At 39.5% G+C, this 12,740-nt stretch overlaps 1 protein-coding gene across 2 annotated transcripts in view; it reads right to left on the bottom strand.

Moving 5' to 3' along the window:
* Positions 1–12,740, bottom strand: part of RNMT (RNA guanine-7 methyltransferase) — a 58,507-nt gene that overhangs the window by 972 nt on the left and 44,795 nt on the right. For both annotated transcript variants that reach the window (XR_007455462.1, XR_007455463.1), the window contains exon 11: positions 58–11,961. The gene's annotated coding sequence lies outside the window, so the exon portion shown is untranslated. The remainder of the gene's footprint in view (positions 1–57; positions 11,962–12,740) is intronic.

The following is a 12,740-nucleotide window of genomic DNA, read 5'->3' as shown; positions in this document are numbered from 1 at the left end:
ATGGAGAATGTGAAGAATAAGCAAATTTATATGAGTGAAAAGAGAAGAAATTCCCACCTGCAATCCAGACCTTCCTTCTCTTCATGGAGGTCAGCTCATGACATAAGATGGCCAATGGATTCTCTCTCTAGGGCTTTGAATCTGACTGGAGTCTACATGGACCTGGAGTCCTAGTGTTCAGCTGCCAACCATGCTTGTACAGCCCAGAGAGGCATGAATGTCAAGGTAGCTAGATCACAAAGCAGCATGGAAAGGATGAGCATGACCTTTGATGTCACAAGGCTGTATTACAGCACACATGTCATGAGCAGGTCATGGGAAGTACAAAACTCCTAGAAATATGTTTATAATCCAAGGAACTTAGGATCTATGGCAGCATTTCTTAAAGTGCAGTCCATGAACCATCTGCATTAGATTTACCTGAGAAGCTTATTACAAATACAGATTTCAGAGGATCTTTCAGGCCTCTGAATCAGAAACTCTGGGAGACTTGCCCAGGATTCTGTGGCTTTAATTAGCTCCTTATCTTAGACACAGTAAAATTTGAGAATAACTGTATATTGTGTATATGGTATATGGCATATGCATCATATACATACATTTGTACATATACAAAGAAGGGGTTATCCTCATTTTACAGATACTGAAGCTGAAGTTCAATATGATTAATATGCTCAAGGCCACACAGTTAGAAAGTGGTGGCACTAGGATTTTACAAGTCTAAATCCAATGTGGCTTATGTAAAAACAAATTTCTAATAAAGAAAAATTAAAAGGGATGAGTTGGAACTCTAAAAACACTTTCCTTTTCACCATTCATTTTTACATTTTATGTTACCTGGAACAAACTGTTTTTAAATGAAACACTGTATGACTCTAAGAAGCAACAGCAGCCATATCCATGTATAAATAGGTTCTAATCCATGTGGACAGGAGTTCAAATGGCATGCCCATCTCCAATTGAAGTTACAAGGCTTTTGTGGAATGAAATGATAGATCAGTTGAGTAATGTAGTATCTTGACATGAATTTCTATTTTCAGAAAATATATATCAAGAAGAGGCTATTTCCAGACAAAAGAAAAAAGAAGTAATATTCAGAAAGCATTGTCTCATATTAAAACCCCTTTGAGAATAATTTGAGTATTGGTCTCATGAATGATCTATTTAAAAATACAAACATCTATGAACTAAACAACTCAATGTTTGCCCTTTCTTCACGAAGGCCAGAGCCCCTGCCAAATGGCTCAGTGCTGGGTTTCATGAGGGACATCAGGATCAGGAAGTCCCATTTCATGCTCAGGGAGGTTATAGTCAAGTGAAGCAGAAAGAGATAAGTCTGGAGTGATGATTATATAACCCAGGATGTAAGAAGGAAGAAAAAAGGAGAGGGAAGAAGGAAAAAGGGGGAAGGCAGAAGGAGGAAGAAAGAAGAAGGAGAAGGAGGAGAATGAGAAGGAGAAAGGAGAAGAAGAAAGAAAGGAGGAAAGAAGGAGAAGGAGAGGAAAAGGAGGAAGACAGGGAGAATCAGAAGAACTAACAATTATAGGAGTTGAGGGGTGGGGGGAAACAGGCATGTGTCTAAGGTCCTAGCAAAATCCCAGCAGAATCTGGAGTTCTGTGAAGATGGTTAGACTAGGGTGGGTGACAGTCAGGAGGGACCACTTACAGGGGGGAGGCCATGAGGGTCTGTGGGGCAGGGGAGGGTGATCTGAGCCCAGGGAGAGGCAAGCACCCAGGCCAGCAGGAGCTGGGGCTGGGTGTGGTCTCTGTCAGAACCCAGGGAGAGAGCTGGGATCCAGGCAGCCACTCTCTCTTCCCATCTCAACTCCTGCCAGCTCCTTCCCAGGAGTCCCTCCAGGAAGAGGGATCTGTGAGGGCAGGCATGTGTAGACTACCCAGTGCAGCCTAGAAGGTGGAGACTGTGGGGGAATTTACTGCAACACAGTCCCCAACCTGCTCCCAGGAAGGAGGTTTGAAGACTGAGTAGGAATTAGATAAAGAAAACAGAAAAGTGAGTCTCTGAGCAAAGTAAACAGGGTGAATGAAGGTAGGAAGGTGACATGCTCCAGTTCAGTTTTCACCCACCATTAGTGAAAAGTGTCTGTAAGGGAGCAGGAAGGAAGGCCCCCACAGGAGATATTTTGTCCATCATGGGCTTGATCCTGAAAGTCTCCATGGGGAGACTTTGAAAGGACATAAGCAGGAATCACATTATGCAAGGCCAGGACTAGAGAGAGGCAAATGAGGCATTCACTCAGACACAAAATTTGAGTGCCAAACCCTTGTAATCAAGATAAATTAATATGGTAATGCACTATTTTAAAAAATCAAAATTAATGCCAAAAGTACACCATGAATAAATTATCAATATTTGAATAAAGGCAGGATAAGTGCTACTGATCTTTCCTTTGTAAGATGCATAGTTAAAATAGCACAGAGACTGTAGAAGACACATTGGTATCCGGAGCAAGGAAGTTAAGGAATGCAGGTTTGACAGTCCAGGCCTGTGCTGCCCCATACAGTAGCCACTGGCTACTTAGCACTTGAATTCTTAATATCATCTCATCTTAATTAACTTAAGTTTTTAAAACTGATACACAACTCAGTGATTGGAAGACTGATATATGCTTGAAAACAATTTGGGTATGTGAATCTTTTTCCAGCTGAATTTTATTAAATCTAAAGATTAAGTATTTTCTTTGAAAATTTAGCATATGAATTGTGCTTGTAAGACTAAAACACATGCTAGATTTTGAAAACTTCGATAAATAAAAGAGTTTGAACTACCTCATTAATAATTTTTATTTAATGTTTACATTGATTACATGTTAAAATGATACTAATTTGGGTATACTGGTTTCAATAAAATATATTTCCAAAATTAAATTCACCCCACTCTTCTGGCTTTTTTAATGTGGCTGCTAGAAAAAGTTAAATGCTGCATTGGCTCGCTTTCTGTTTCTATTGGTGGCATTGGGCTAGGTGGAAACCAGTGCAGTATGACTAAGATAGTGGCAGACAGATGACAGGTACACAGATGTAGGGAACCTGGAAATGGAATCTGAGACCTTTGGCCAGGGTACCTCAGGCAGAACCTGAGATGGGGATCCTTACACAATCAATTTATGGGAGAGTCTCAGAACAATCCATGCAGAAGTGAGGAAAGCAAGTGAGGGCAGAAGAACCTGGGCACAAATGTGGTTTCATGGTAAGTCTGGTTTCAGCCTGCTCTCAGGGTAGATGTGGAGTTAAGTTGCACCAGAGGTTGTCCTGTCCAGGGGTGAGAGGGCTGGGCTGCCATACCTTCTACCTCAGTCAGTATTGGCTTCAGGCCATGCAGGGGTGAGGAAATGTAATCCCCTAGGAACCTTACAGTTGACAGCTCAGCCAAGAGTTGTCCTCCAGAAAAGAGTGAAAGTGTGGGGATCACCAGCAATCAATCTCTGTAGCAAGCAGCTGATTAACAGGTGTGCCAGCCCCATAGTGTGGGCATAATAGCATCTCTTACAGTGGATGTGAGGTTAAGTGAAAGGAATGGTGCCCTGGTTTCCTACCTGGGAAATGTGTGAGATGATGGATCCATTTCTCAAAGAAGAACCATAGATGGAATTGCAAGCTTACCATAAAAAGTGAGGAACTTGTTCTGTATGTGTTAAGTCTGCGGTGCTTGTGAGCCATTACTGTGGGGATGTCCAGAAGGGCACTGGGCATAGAGGTCTGAACAAAGAGATGAAGGATGGAGGGAGAGTATCAGCAGGAGGTGGCCCTTAAAGCCAAAGGCTTGGATGAAGTAACTTGGAAGAGGTATCCAGAGGAAGAGCAGAAACCTTAGGCCAGCACCTCAGGAGTGCTGAAATTTACTGTGTGTGTGGAGGAAACAGAAAAGAGAAATTAGGAGAAAGTGGCCCCACAATAGCCAAGGGAAAAGGAGGTGCCATGGAGGAGGGAAGGCTCAATAGACCAGTGCCCAAAAAAAGTTAAGCGAGATGCAACAAAGAAAGCACTGGTAGGTTTGACAGAGAAGTTTCTGTGTCATGTGTGGTGGAAGCCATATTGCTGTGGCTGAGAAGTGGACAGAAGTATGGCAGACCCTGAAAGTGGCCAAATTCCACACTTGCTTTTTGTTTCTTCTTTATTATCAGAACCCTTATTTTATTCATGCAGCATAGGTCTATCCAACAACCTTGGTGATAAAGGAAAGCAACTGAGTAGGAGCAAGGTAGATATGTGTGGCCTAGATGAATTGCTGCAGTGAGGGCACAGTGACAAGAGATTGTCTGTTTGGGCTCATTGTTTTGGGGTGGAGGAGACTTGAGGAATTAAGGTTGACACTCTTACCTACTAAAACCTATTTGGAAAAATAAAAAATGCTAGGTGGGTATTCTACCAGCCTGGTGTAAATGACTTTCTTTTTCCTGAAAATAAGATGAATCATGCTACCAATGAATAAAACACCTTTTGCCACCAAAGAGCCCCCTTATGGATGCAATGCTCTCAGAGCATTTTTAGCCAAATACTTTTGTGACCCCTTGCTGTGCCTGTCTATTTCCAGAACTCCTTGGTGAATCCCCTGTGGACTCAAGAATCCTGGGTTTGTATCACTCACACTTTCCCCCCTGCTTCATTGGCCCCAGACTATAGCTCTGCTTCCATAAGAGTATGTGTGTTTTGTGATTGGAAAAGGACAGGTTCCTCATCTCTGGCCATTGTCTGTGTGCTGATAGAACCCCCTTTCCTGTGTGGGGAAATATCTTCCCTGTCCTTTGTGGTCCCCTGACTCTTTCAAAATAAATCACTGCAAAAAGACTAAAATTCTCCTATCTGCAACTCTGATACTATCTGCTTGCCTCTCTATATTATTAAAAACACATTTATGCAGGTTCAAGGGAATAGTGCTTCAAAATGCAGTTTCTGCTAGTTAATTGGACTGTATCCAAGTAACTGATGTAAATATTCCCCCATTCCCCTCCTTTTGGACATGTGTAATGGCTTAAATATGTAGAGTATTTCCTGCCCTCTAAAGACTCAATAAGCTGCATGCTGACTAGAGTATTCCGTGAAGGTCAGAGAGAACTTGGGCAGGAAAGAGACACCTGGATAGTTCATATTTATTTTTCATTTAACTACATATAAAATACTTATCTCTTCTGTTGTAGGCAGAAATTTCCAAAAGTCCTTTAAAAACATGTGTGTAGCAAGTCTTCTCTGTTCAAACATTCTAAACATCTTTTTACATTCAAAATGGAAATAAATAGACTTATACAGCTTAGAAGTCTCCATAGAATTGTTTAAAAATTTGACATAGAAAAGCACACTTCTCTCCCCACACCCACCTGTCATTTTCCAGACTAATTCATTTCTACTATCTGTTCAGGTCTGCATAGTAAATTCAGCATAAGGTCAGATCCAGGCAGGCCTCTCCTTTGGGGAGAAAATAGCGTATGATTATACACATCAAATGTGTTGACCACATAGGTATTGTTCTAAGCACTAGAACATTCAGGACATTGTTATAGGCATAGCAGTAAAATAAATAGGAGTTTCCATCCCTGTGAAACTCTCATGCTGGTGAGAAGACCATTATCAATGCCATATGGTGATAAATCTCAGAAAAAAAGCTGAAGCAGGAGCAGGATAATGGGGCTGGAGAGTGGAGGTAGGTTCCACTTTATAGAAGTCTGAATGAAAAAAGTAAGGAAAAGCCATGTGGAAGAGTAAGAGTCCTGCAGACCAATTAGCCTATTCACAAGAAATTCTGCTTGCAATTTGAGGAGGCTCACAGACTATGGGGAAGCTTCTCCATGGATTCACAGGTTAAGAAACTCTCTTTTGAAGAGAAGGATTCTGTAATAGGCAGAATGGGTGGAATGGCAGGTGGAATGTTCTAATTCCTAGAATAGTGCTTTACCATTAGTAATGAAGTAGTGAAGCTCAAGATAGTGCTCCTCAACAATAACTTCAGAGAAGTCAATTGAAGGAAATGACTAAAGAGAAAGATGGCTGATGTTTAAGAAAATCACTATAATCATGAGTTAATGGTTTCAATTGACAGTAAATAATGGCCTACGGCTGTCATTGTCCATGCTGACAAATAATTTATTTCACGTTTTTAAATAAAAAGACATTTGTACATTCCTGATAACTGAGTACAAGAGCTGTGTTCCAATGTACTGCTTTCAGCTTAAATCACTGAGGCATTTTTACCACATTTAACTATTCTGTTAAAATCAGGATTTTAATACTTGCCATCATCAGATGAGAAGCTAAGAAACAGCCTTTCTGTGGAAAATAACAATAATTGTGTACAAAGTAGAGAAATATTCAACTACATGATAACACTTGGGTAATAAAAATTTGTTTCTGGTTTAAAAAAAAGAACCTCTCTTTTGTATTGACCCCAAACATTTCCTTGTAGTTCATCTGTCCAAAGAGCTATTGTGTCCCATAACTGTTCTTTTTTTTTTAATGTTTATTTACTTATTTTGAGACAGAGATCGGGGGAGGGACAGAGAGAGAGAGAGAATCCCAAACTGTCAGCGCAGAGCCTGAGGCAGGACTCGATTCCATGAATTGTGGGATCATGACTTAAGCCAAAATCAACAGTTGGTGCTTAACTGACTAAGCCACCCAGGCACTCTAACATTTAATAATTCTTGACAAATGATTGAATAAGAATAGTTATGGGTGGCTCAGTCAGTGAAGTGCCTGACTCTTGATTTTGGCTCAGATCATGATCCCACAGTTTGTGGGATTGAGCCCTGTCTGGGGCTTCATGCTAAGCATGGAGCTTGCTTTGAATTCTCTCTCTTCCTCTCTCTCTACCCCTCCCTTTCTAGTGCTCTCTCTTCCTCTCTCTCTCTCTCTCTCTCTCTCTCTCAAAATAAAGAAAGAAAGAGACTTAGGAGTGTCTGGGTGGCTCAGTTGGTTGAGCGTTCAACTTCAGCTCAGATCATGATCTCATGGTTCATGAGTTTGAGCCCCAAAGCCCTGCTTTGGTTCCTCTGTCCCCCTCTCTCTCTGCCCCTCATCCACTCACACTCTGTCTCTCTCTCAAAAATAAATAAACATTAAAAATAAATAAATAAACTTAAAAAAAAAGAATTATTAAATGTCAAATTAAAATGCCAGGTACTGGAGTCACACTAAATAAAGGTGCACCCCACCAACTACCTCAAGGGCACACAATCTAATGAGAAAGACAAACAAGTAAACAAACAAACACAAAACACAAACACAAACACAAAAAATTATATGTAGTTTCAGGAGTACTAAGATGGAGTTTAGTCTCTGAATGGGAAGTCAGATTAATTCCCCAAGGAGAGTTAATTTTCATGCTCAGAAAAAAAAAAAAAGGTAGTTGACAAGCCAACAGAAGACAATCCTAATTCCATAGGGTTTAATAGGTGATTTTATTTAAAAGGATTGTTTCTTCATGTAATGTCTTTAGGCAGAAGATTAAACAAACTTTCTTTATGTAATATTTCATTGATATTTAATGTAATGTATATTATGAATTTCTAAGTGGAGAATTTACTACATGGTGTTTTTCAGACTTACTAGACTGAAAATACTTTCTTCACAGGGCATTGGTACTTACTGGGATGTGTTTGGTAGCAAGTAACAGACAAGCCAAAGAAATATAAACAATAAGGGATTTGTTATCTCACATAAAATGTATGGGAAGAGTTCTATGTATACCATGCTAGACTGAGATTCAGAATAATTTACCTACAGAGAACTAGAAAAGCTAGACAAAATATTTTTTATGAAGTCATAGGAAAGTTATGGGCCCAAAACCTGAGAGAAGAAGAAAACTCTGAGAAGTAAACCCTGCATTTGGAATAGCTTTTACCCCAGAGCACTTGGTGATTCTGGAATAGGCTACTGAGAGGCTGTAAATGTGAGTAGAACTTTCAAAGTGTCACAGGGCTTGGAGGAAACTGGAGTTTAGGGCTAGCCAAAAATGAGGGTTAGGCAACCAATTACTCTCCACTTGTATTAGGATCCTGAAGAGGTATATCCTAGGAATAAGGGTAAACTAGAAAGAAATAGACCAACAGGATCTTAAACTCAGACCTGAATTATCTCAAATCCTAATCAAATAAGGATGATTTTGAATACTTACTGCCTCTAGTGAAACCGACTACCAGAAGTAAAAATAAATCCCCTTTGGAGGAAGGTAACATCGGCAGGTGCCTTGAATTATCTCTATAATTTTCATACAAAATGTCCAGCACTCAATCACAAATAATCAGCACATAATAGACACAGTCAGATGGGATCCAGTAGTGGAGTTATCAGACATAGACTTACACAGGAAATATGTTAAATGTAAATAGAGCAAATGTTCCAGTTAAAAGCTAAGATTGTCAGACAAGATTTTAAAAATATGATATACTGTTTAGAAGAGACATATCCTAAATGTAAGGACACAGGAAGGCTGAAAGTAAAAGAAAGAAACAAATTATACCATGTAAACACAAACTAAAAGAGCTTGTCTACAGTAACTATATTTCATTTCAAACAAAGAATAATTTAAGGCAAAAATTATTACTAGAGTTATTTATTTTATAAACTTTCAATTCATGGAAAATATATAACAATTCAAAATGTGCATGTACTTACACATGCAGGCACACATGCACACACACAGATGCACGCACATGCATGCACACACACACACACGCACACACATCCCAAGCCTAGATGGCTTCCAGCAAATTCTGTCACACATTTAAAGAAGATATAATGCCAATCTCTCACAAAACCTTCTACCAAATATAAAGAGAAAGAAAACTTCTCTGTGAGCTTTTTAAGGCCAGTATAACCTTGATACCAAACCTGAGAGGTGTCATAAGAAAGGAAAATTACAAATCAATCCCATGCATGAACAAAGATGCAAAAATCCTAAACAAAATATTAGCAAACTGAATCTAATCCAGAGCAAAGCCCTTACTCGCTTCAATTTTATGAAGCTGAGAGAGGTGAAGAAGCTGCAGAAAACAAGTTTGAAATAAGTGGAGGCTGGTTTGTGAGGTTTAAGGAAAGAAGCCATCTTCATAACGTAAAAGTAAAAGGTGAAGGAGCAAGTGCTGATGTGGATGCTGCAGCAATTTATCCAGAAAATCTAGTTAAGATAATTCATGAAGATGGCTATACAAAACAACAGATTTTCAGTATAGATGAAAGGAGAGCCTTTTATTGGATGAAGATGTCATTTTGGACTTTCAGAGCTAGAGAGAAGTCAATGCCTGACTTCAAAACTTCAAAGTTTAGGCTGACTTTCCATGTTAGAACTGATACAGTTGGTGATTTTAAATTGAAGCCAGTGCTCATTTGCCATTCTGAAAATCCTAAGGCCCTTAAGAATTATGCTAAATCTACTCTGCCTGTGCTCTATAAATGGAAAAACAAAGCTGAAATGACAGCACATCTGTTTACAACATGGTTGACTGAATATTTTGAGCCCACTACTGCGACCTACTGTTCACGAAAAAAAAAAGATTTATTTCAAAATATTACTGCTCATTGACGATGCACCTGGTCATTCAAGAGCTCTGATGGAGATGAACAAGATTAATGTCATTTCTATGCCTGCAAACACACATCCATTCTGCAGCTCATGGATCAAGGAGTAATTTTGACTTTCAAGTCTTCCCACTTAAGAAATACTTTTCAGGGGCTCCTGGGTTGCTCAGTCCATTAAGCGTCTGACTCTTGGTTTCAGCTTAGGTATTGATCTCACGACTCAGTTGAGTTCAAGCCCCACATTGGGCTCTGCACTGATGGTGCAGAGCCTTCTTGAGATTCTCTCTTTTCCCCCTCTCTCGGCATCTCTCTCTCTAAATAAATAAATAAACTTAAAATATAATAGCATCAAACTTTAAAAAAAATAAAAAAGAAAGAAAGACATTTCAGGTTCAGGCTAGAGTATCCAGTGAGGGAGGGAGGGAGCCATGAGCTCTTTGCTAGAAGACCAAAGACTAGATTGTAGGAAAAGCAAATAGAAGACATGTTTTGAAAATGTGTATTAATGGTATTTCATCAGTTTGTAAGACATGAGTCTGAAATAGCTAGCAGCTTGGTTCTCAAAAAAATCTCTGAACCATGTGCAGCTCCGTGGGTAAGTGGGTCAGGACCCCATCATGAGACAGGTGGAAGGGAAAAACCCAGTCACAATATTTTATCTATCAGTATTCTGGCCAGGCCTCAGAGATGTGGCATAGCAGTATGTGAAAAAGAGGTCCCAGATTTATATGGAAAGGAAAGTAGACTAAGATATGACTGAATTGCTGTGATCCCATGATCAAACTTGAACAGATGAGGAGTTGCTTATGGATGAGCAAAGAAAGTGGTTTTTTGAGATGGAATCTATTCCTGGTGAAGATTGTTGGAACAACAGCAAAGGATTTAGAATATTCCATAAGCTTAGTTGATAAGGTATAGATGGGATTTGAGAAAACTGACTTCAATTTGGAAAAAAGTTCTACTGGGTAAAATGCTATCATACAGCATTACATGCTACAGAGAAATCAGCTGTGAAAGGAGTTACTCAACGAGGCAATCTTCTTGGTTGTCTTAAGAAATTGCCACAGCAACCCTGACCTTCAGCAACCATCACCCTGATAAGTCAGCCACCATCAACATTGAGGCAAGACCCTCCAGCAGCAAAAGGGTTAGGCTTGCTGAAAGCTCACATGATGGTTAGCACTTTTATCAATAAAGTATTTTTTAATTGGGGTATGTATATTGTTTTTCTAGACATAATGCTACCGTACACTTACTATACTATACTATAGTGTACAATGTATGTATAATTTTTTAAATACAGGGAAACCAAATAATTCATTTGACTCATTTCATTGTGATATTCACTATTTATTTATTTATTTATTTATTTATTGCAGTAGTCTGGATCTGAACCCACAGAATCGCTGAAGTATGTACTAGATGAAATTAATGGCAAATTAGACATTACAGAATAGAAATTAGTAAACTTGAAGATATAGCTATAGAAACTATCCAAAGTGGAATGCAGAAAAAGAAAAGAGTGAAAATCAATGAACAGAACTTCAGTGAAATATAGGACAATATCAGGTCATATGTATATTTTGAGCCTCCAAAGGGGATGAGACTGGGGAGACTGAAAAACCTTTCGAAGAAATAATAGATGAAAGCTTTCTAAATTTGGTAAGATAATAAACTCACACACACAAGAGGCTCAATGAACTCCAAGAACAAGAAACAAGAAAACGTCACAAATTTGTTAAAACCAGTGTTAAAAAACATGCACAAACACTCATAAACATTCATGTACCTGAAAAAACACCCACTGCATTGTACTGGGGTTTATTTTCAGATTTGCCATAAATTCCTGATCCTAAATTGAGGAGTTCCAAAAGTTGAATCCTCCTCTAGCTGTCACACAAGCTGGAGTGTCAGGTATCTGGGACTGAGTACTGAGGGGTCACTCAACACATTTCTCCATTTTTCTCCATGTTGGTAGAGCACTCAGGGTCCATCTGGTGTGTATAAGGTAATTGGCAACATCCATTTCTGAAATAGGTTTGTCTAAAGGGGATGAAGAGTAACTACTCCCCTAGTGCCACGGGACAAGTCTGATCTGCTGACAGGGCACTGATGAGCAGTGAGGCATCTGAGTCATTCAGATGAGACTCTAGTATCCAAGACATTTTATGTTGACATATCTAGGGGCACTCAATAAACCACTTCCATCTTTCCCTCTGAGTTTGCTGAGCCATAAATTTGACCTATTTGCAGAATAGTGGGAGAGTGCTCACCTGAATGCTCATTCATGTGTCTTAGACACCCATGGGGTCAGTGTGAGGCCTCCTCATGACGCCCTACAAATGTTCGTTCAGGTCACAAACTTCTCTGCTATTGTTTGCCTGCTGCCATGGAGATTTCTTCCCTGATCCAGTGGGATACAAGAGGTCTCACCTGTGAAGACCAGTGGCTCAATGTTTAATGAGAAAGGGGAAGGGAAAAGAGTATCAGGATCCAGCTCTCCAAAAAGCCCCCGGAGAGGTGGTCCAATTAATAAAAGATTGCAAAACACCTCAATCAGTGTAATGGGCTCTCTTGAGAGCTGCTGCTTATCAATAGCAAATGGTCTCATGTTCAAAACAAAATATTTGAATGCTAAAGCTTACACCACCACTGCTGTCTTAGATAAAGCCCAGGTTGAGTGAGATGCCCTAAAAATGGAAGTTGCTGCTCACAAAAGAGGTCACTCGGGACCACCAGGAGCTCATCCTATAAACACCAAAAAGGAAGAAAAGGAGATGAAATGTTTAGGGACAGACAGGAGGCAAAAAATAAAGGGAAGAAAAGGAAAATTTTTACCACTTAGAATAAACCATTCTAAAAGATTTGATTAGAAGGAAGGAGAAGGGCTAAAGAGAATGAAATAATTATTCTAAGACAGGGACCTCTCTCTCCTGGGGAGAGCCTGCTGCCTAGAGACAACCCCTTTTCTTCCTATCAGCTAGAGACAGCCAGAGACAGACAGAACCTGAGGCTTCAGGTGGCTAACATACTAAAACACACACACACGCACACACACACAAATCCTAAATATGGCAGGGAAGAGCGAATTAAATAAATTATATATAAATACAAATACAATAAAATGATTAAAACAAAGATGCATAATTTGACTCAACTGAAATCTAGAATTTGTATACTAAAATAATTTACACAAAAGATTAAAAGGCACT

Source organism: Panthera uncia, assembly GCF_023721935.1.
Source record: "Panthera uncia isolate 11264 chromosome D3 unlocalized genomic scaffold, Puncia_PCG_1.0 HiC_scaffold_8, whole genome shotgun sequence".
Taxonomy (NCBI): domain Eukaryota; kingdom Metazoa; phylum Chordata; class Mammalia; order Carnivora; family Felidae; genus Panthera; species Panthera uncia.
The sequence above is the reverse complement of the archived record's forward strand: the minus strand, read 5'-3'. Positions and strand labels throughout refer to the sequence as shown.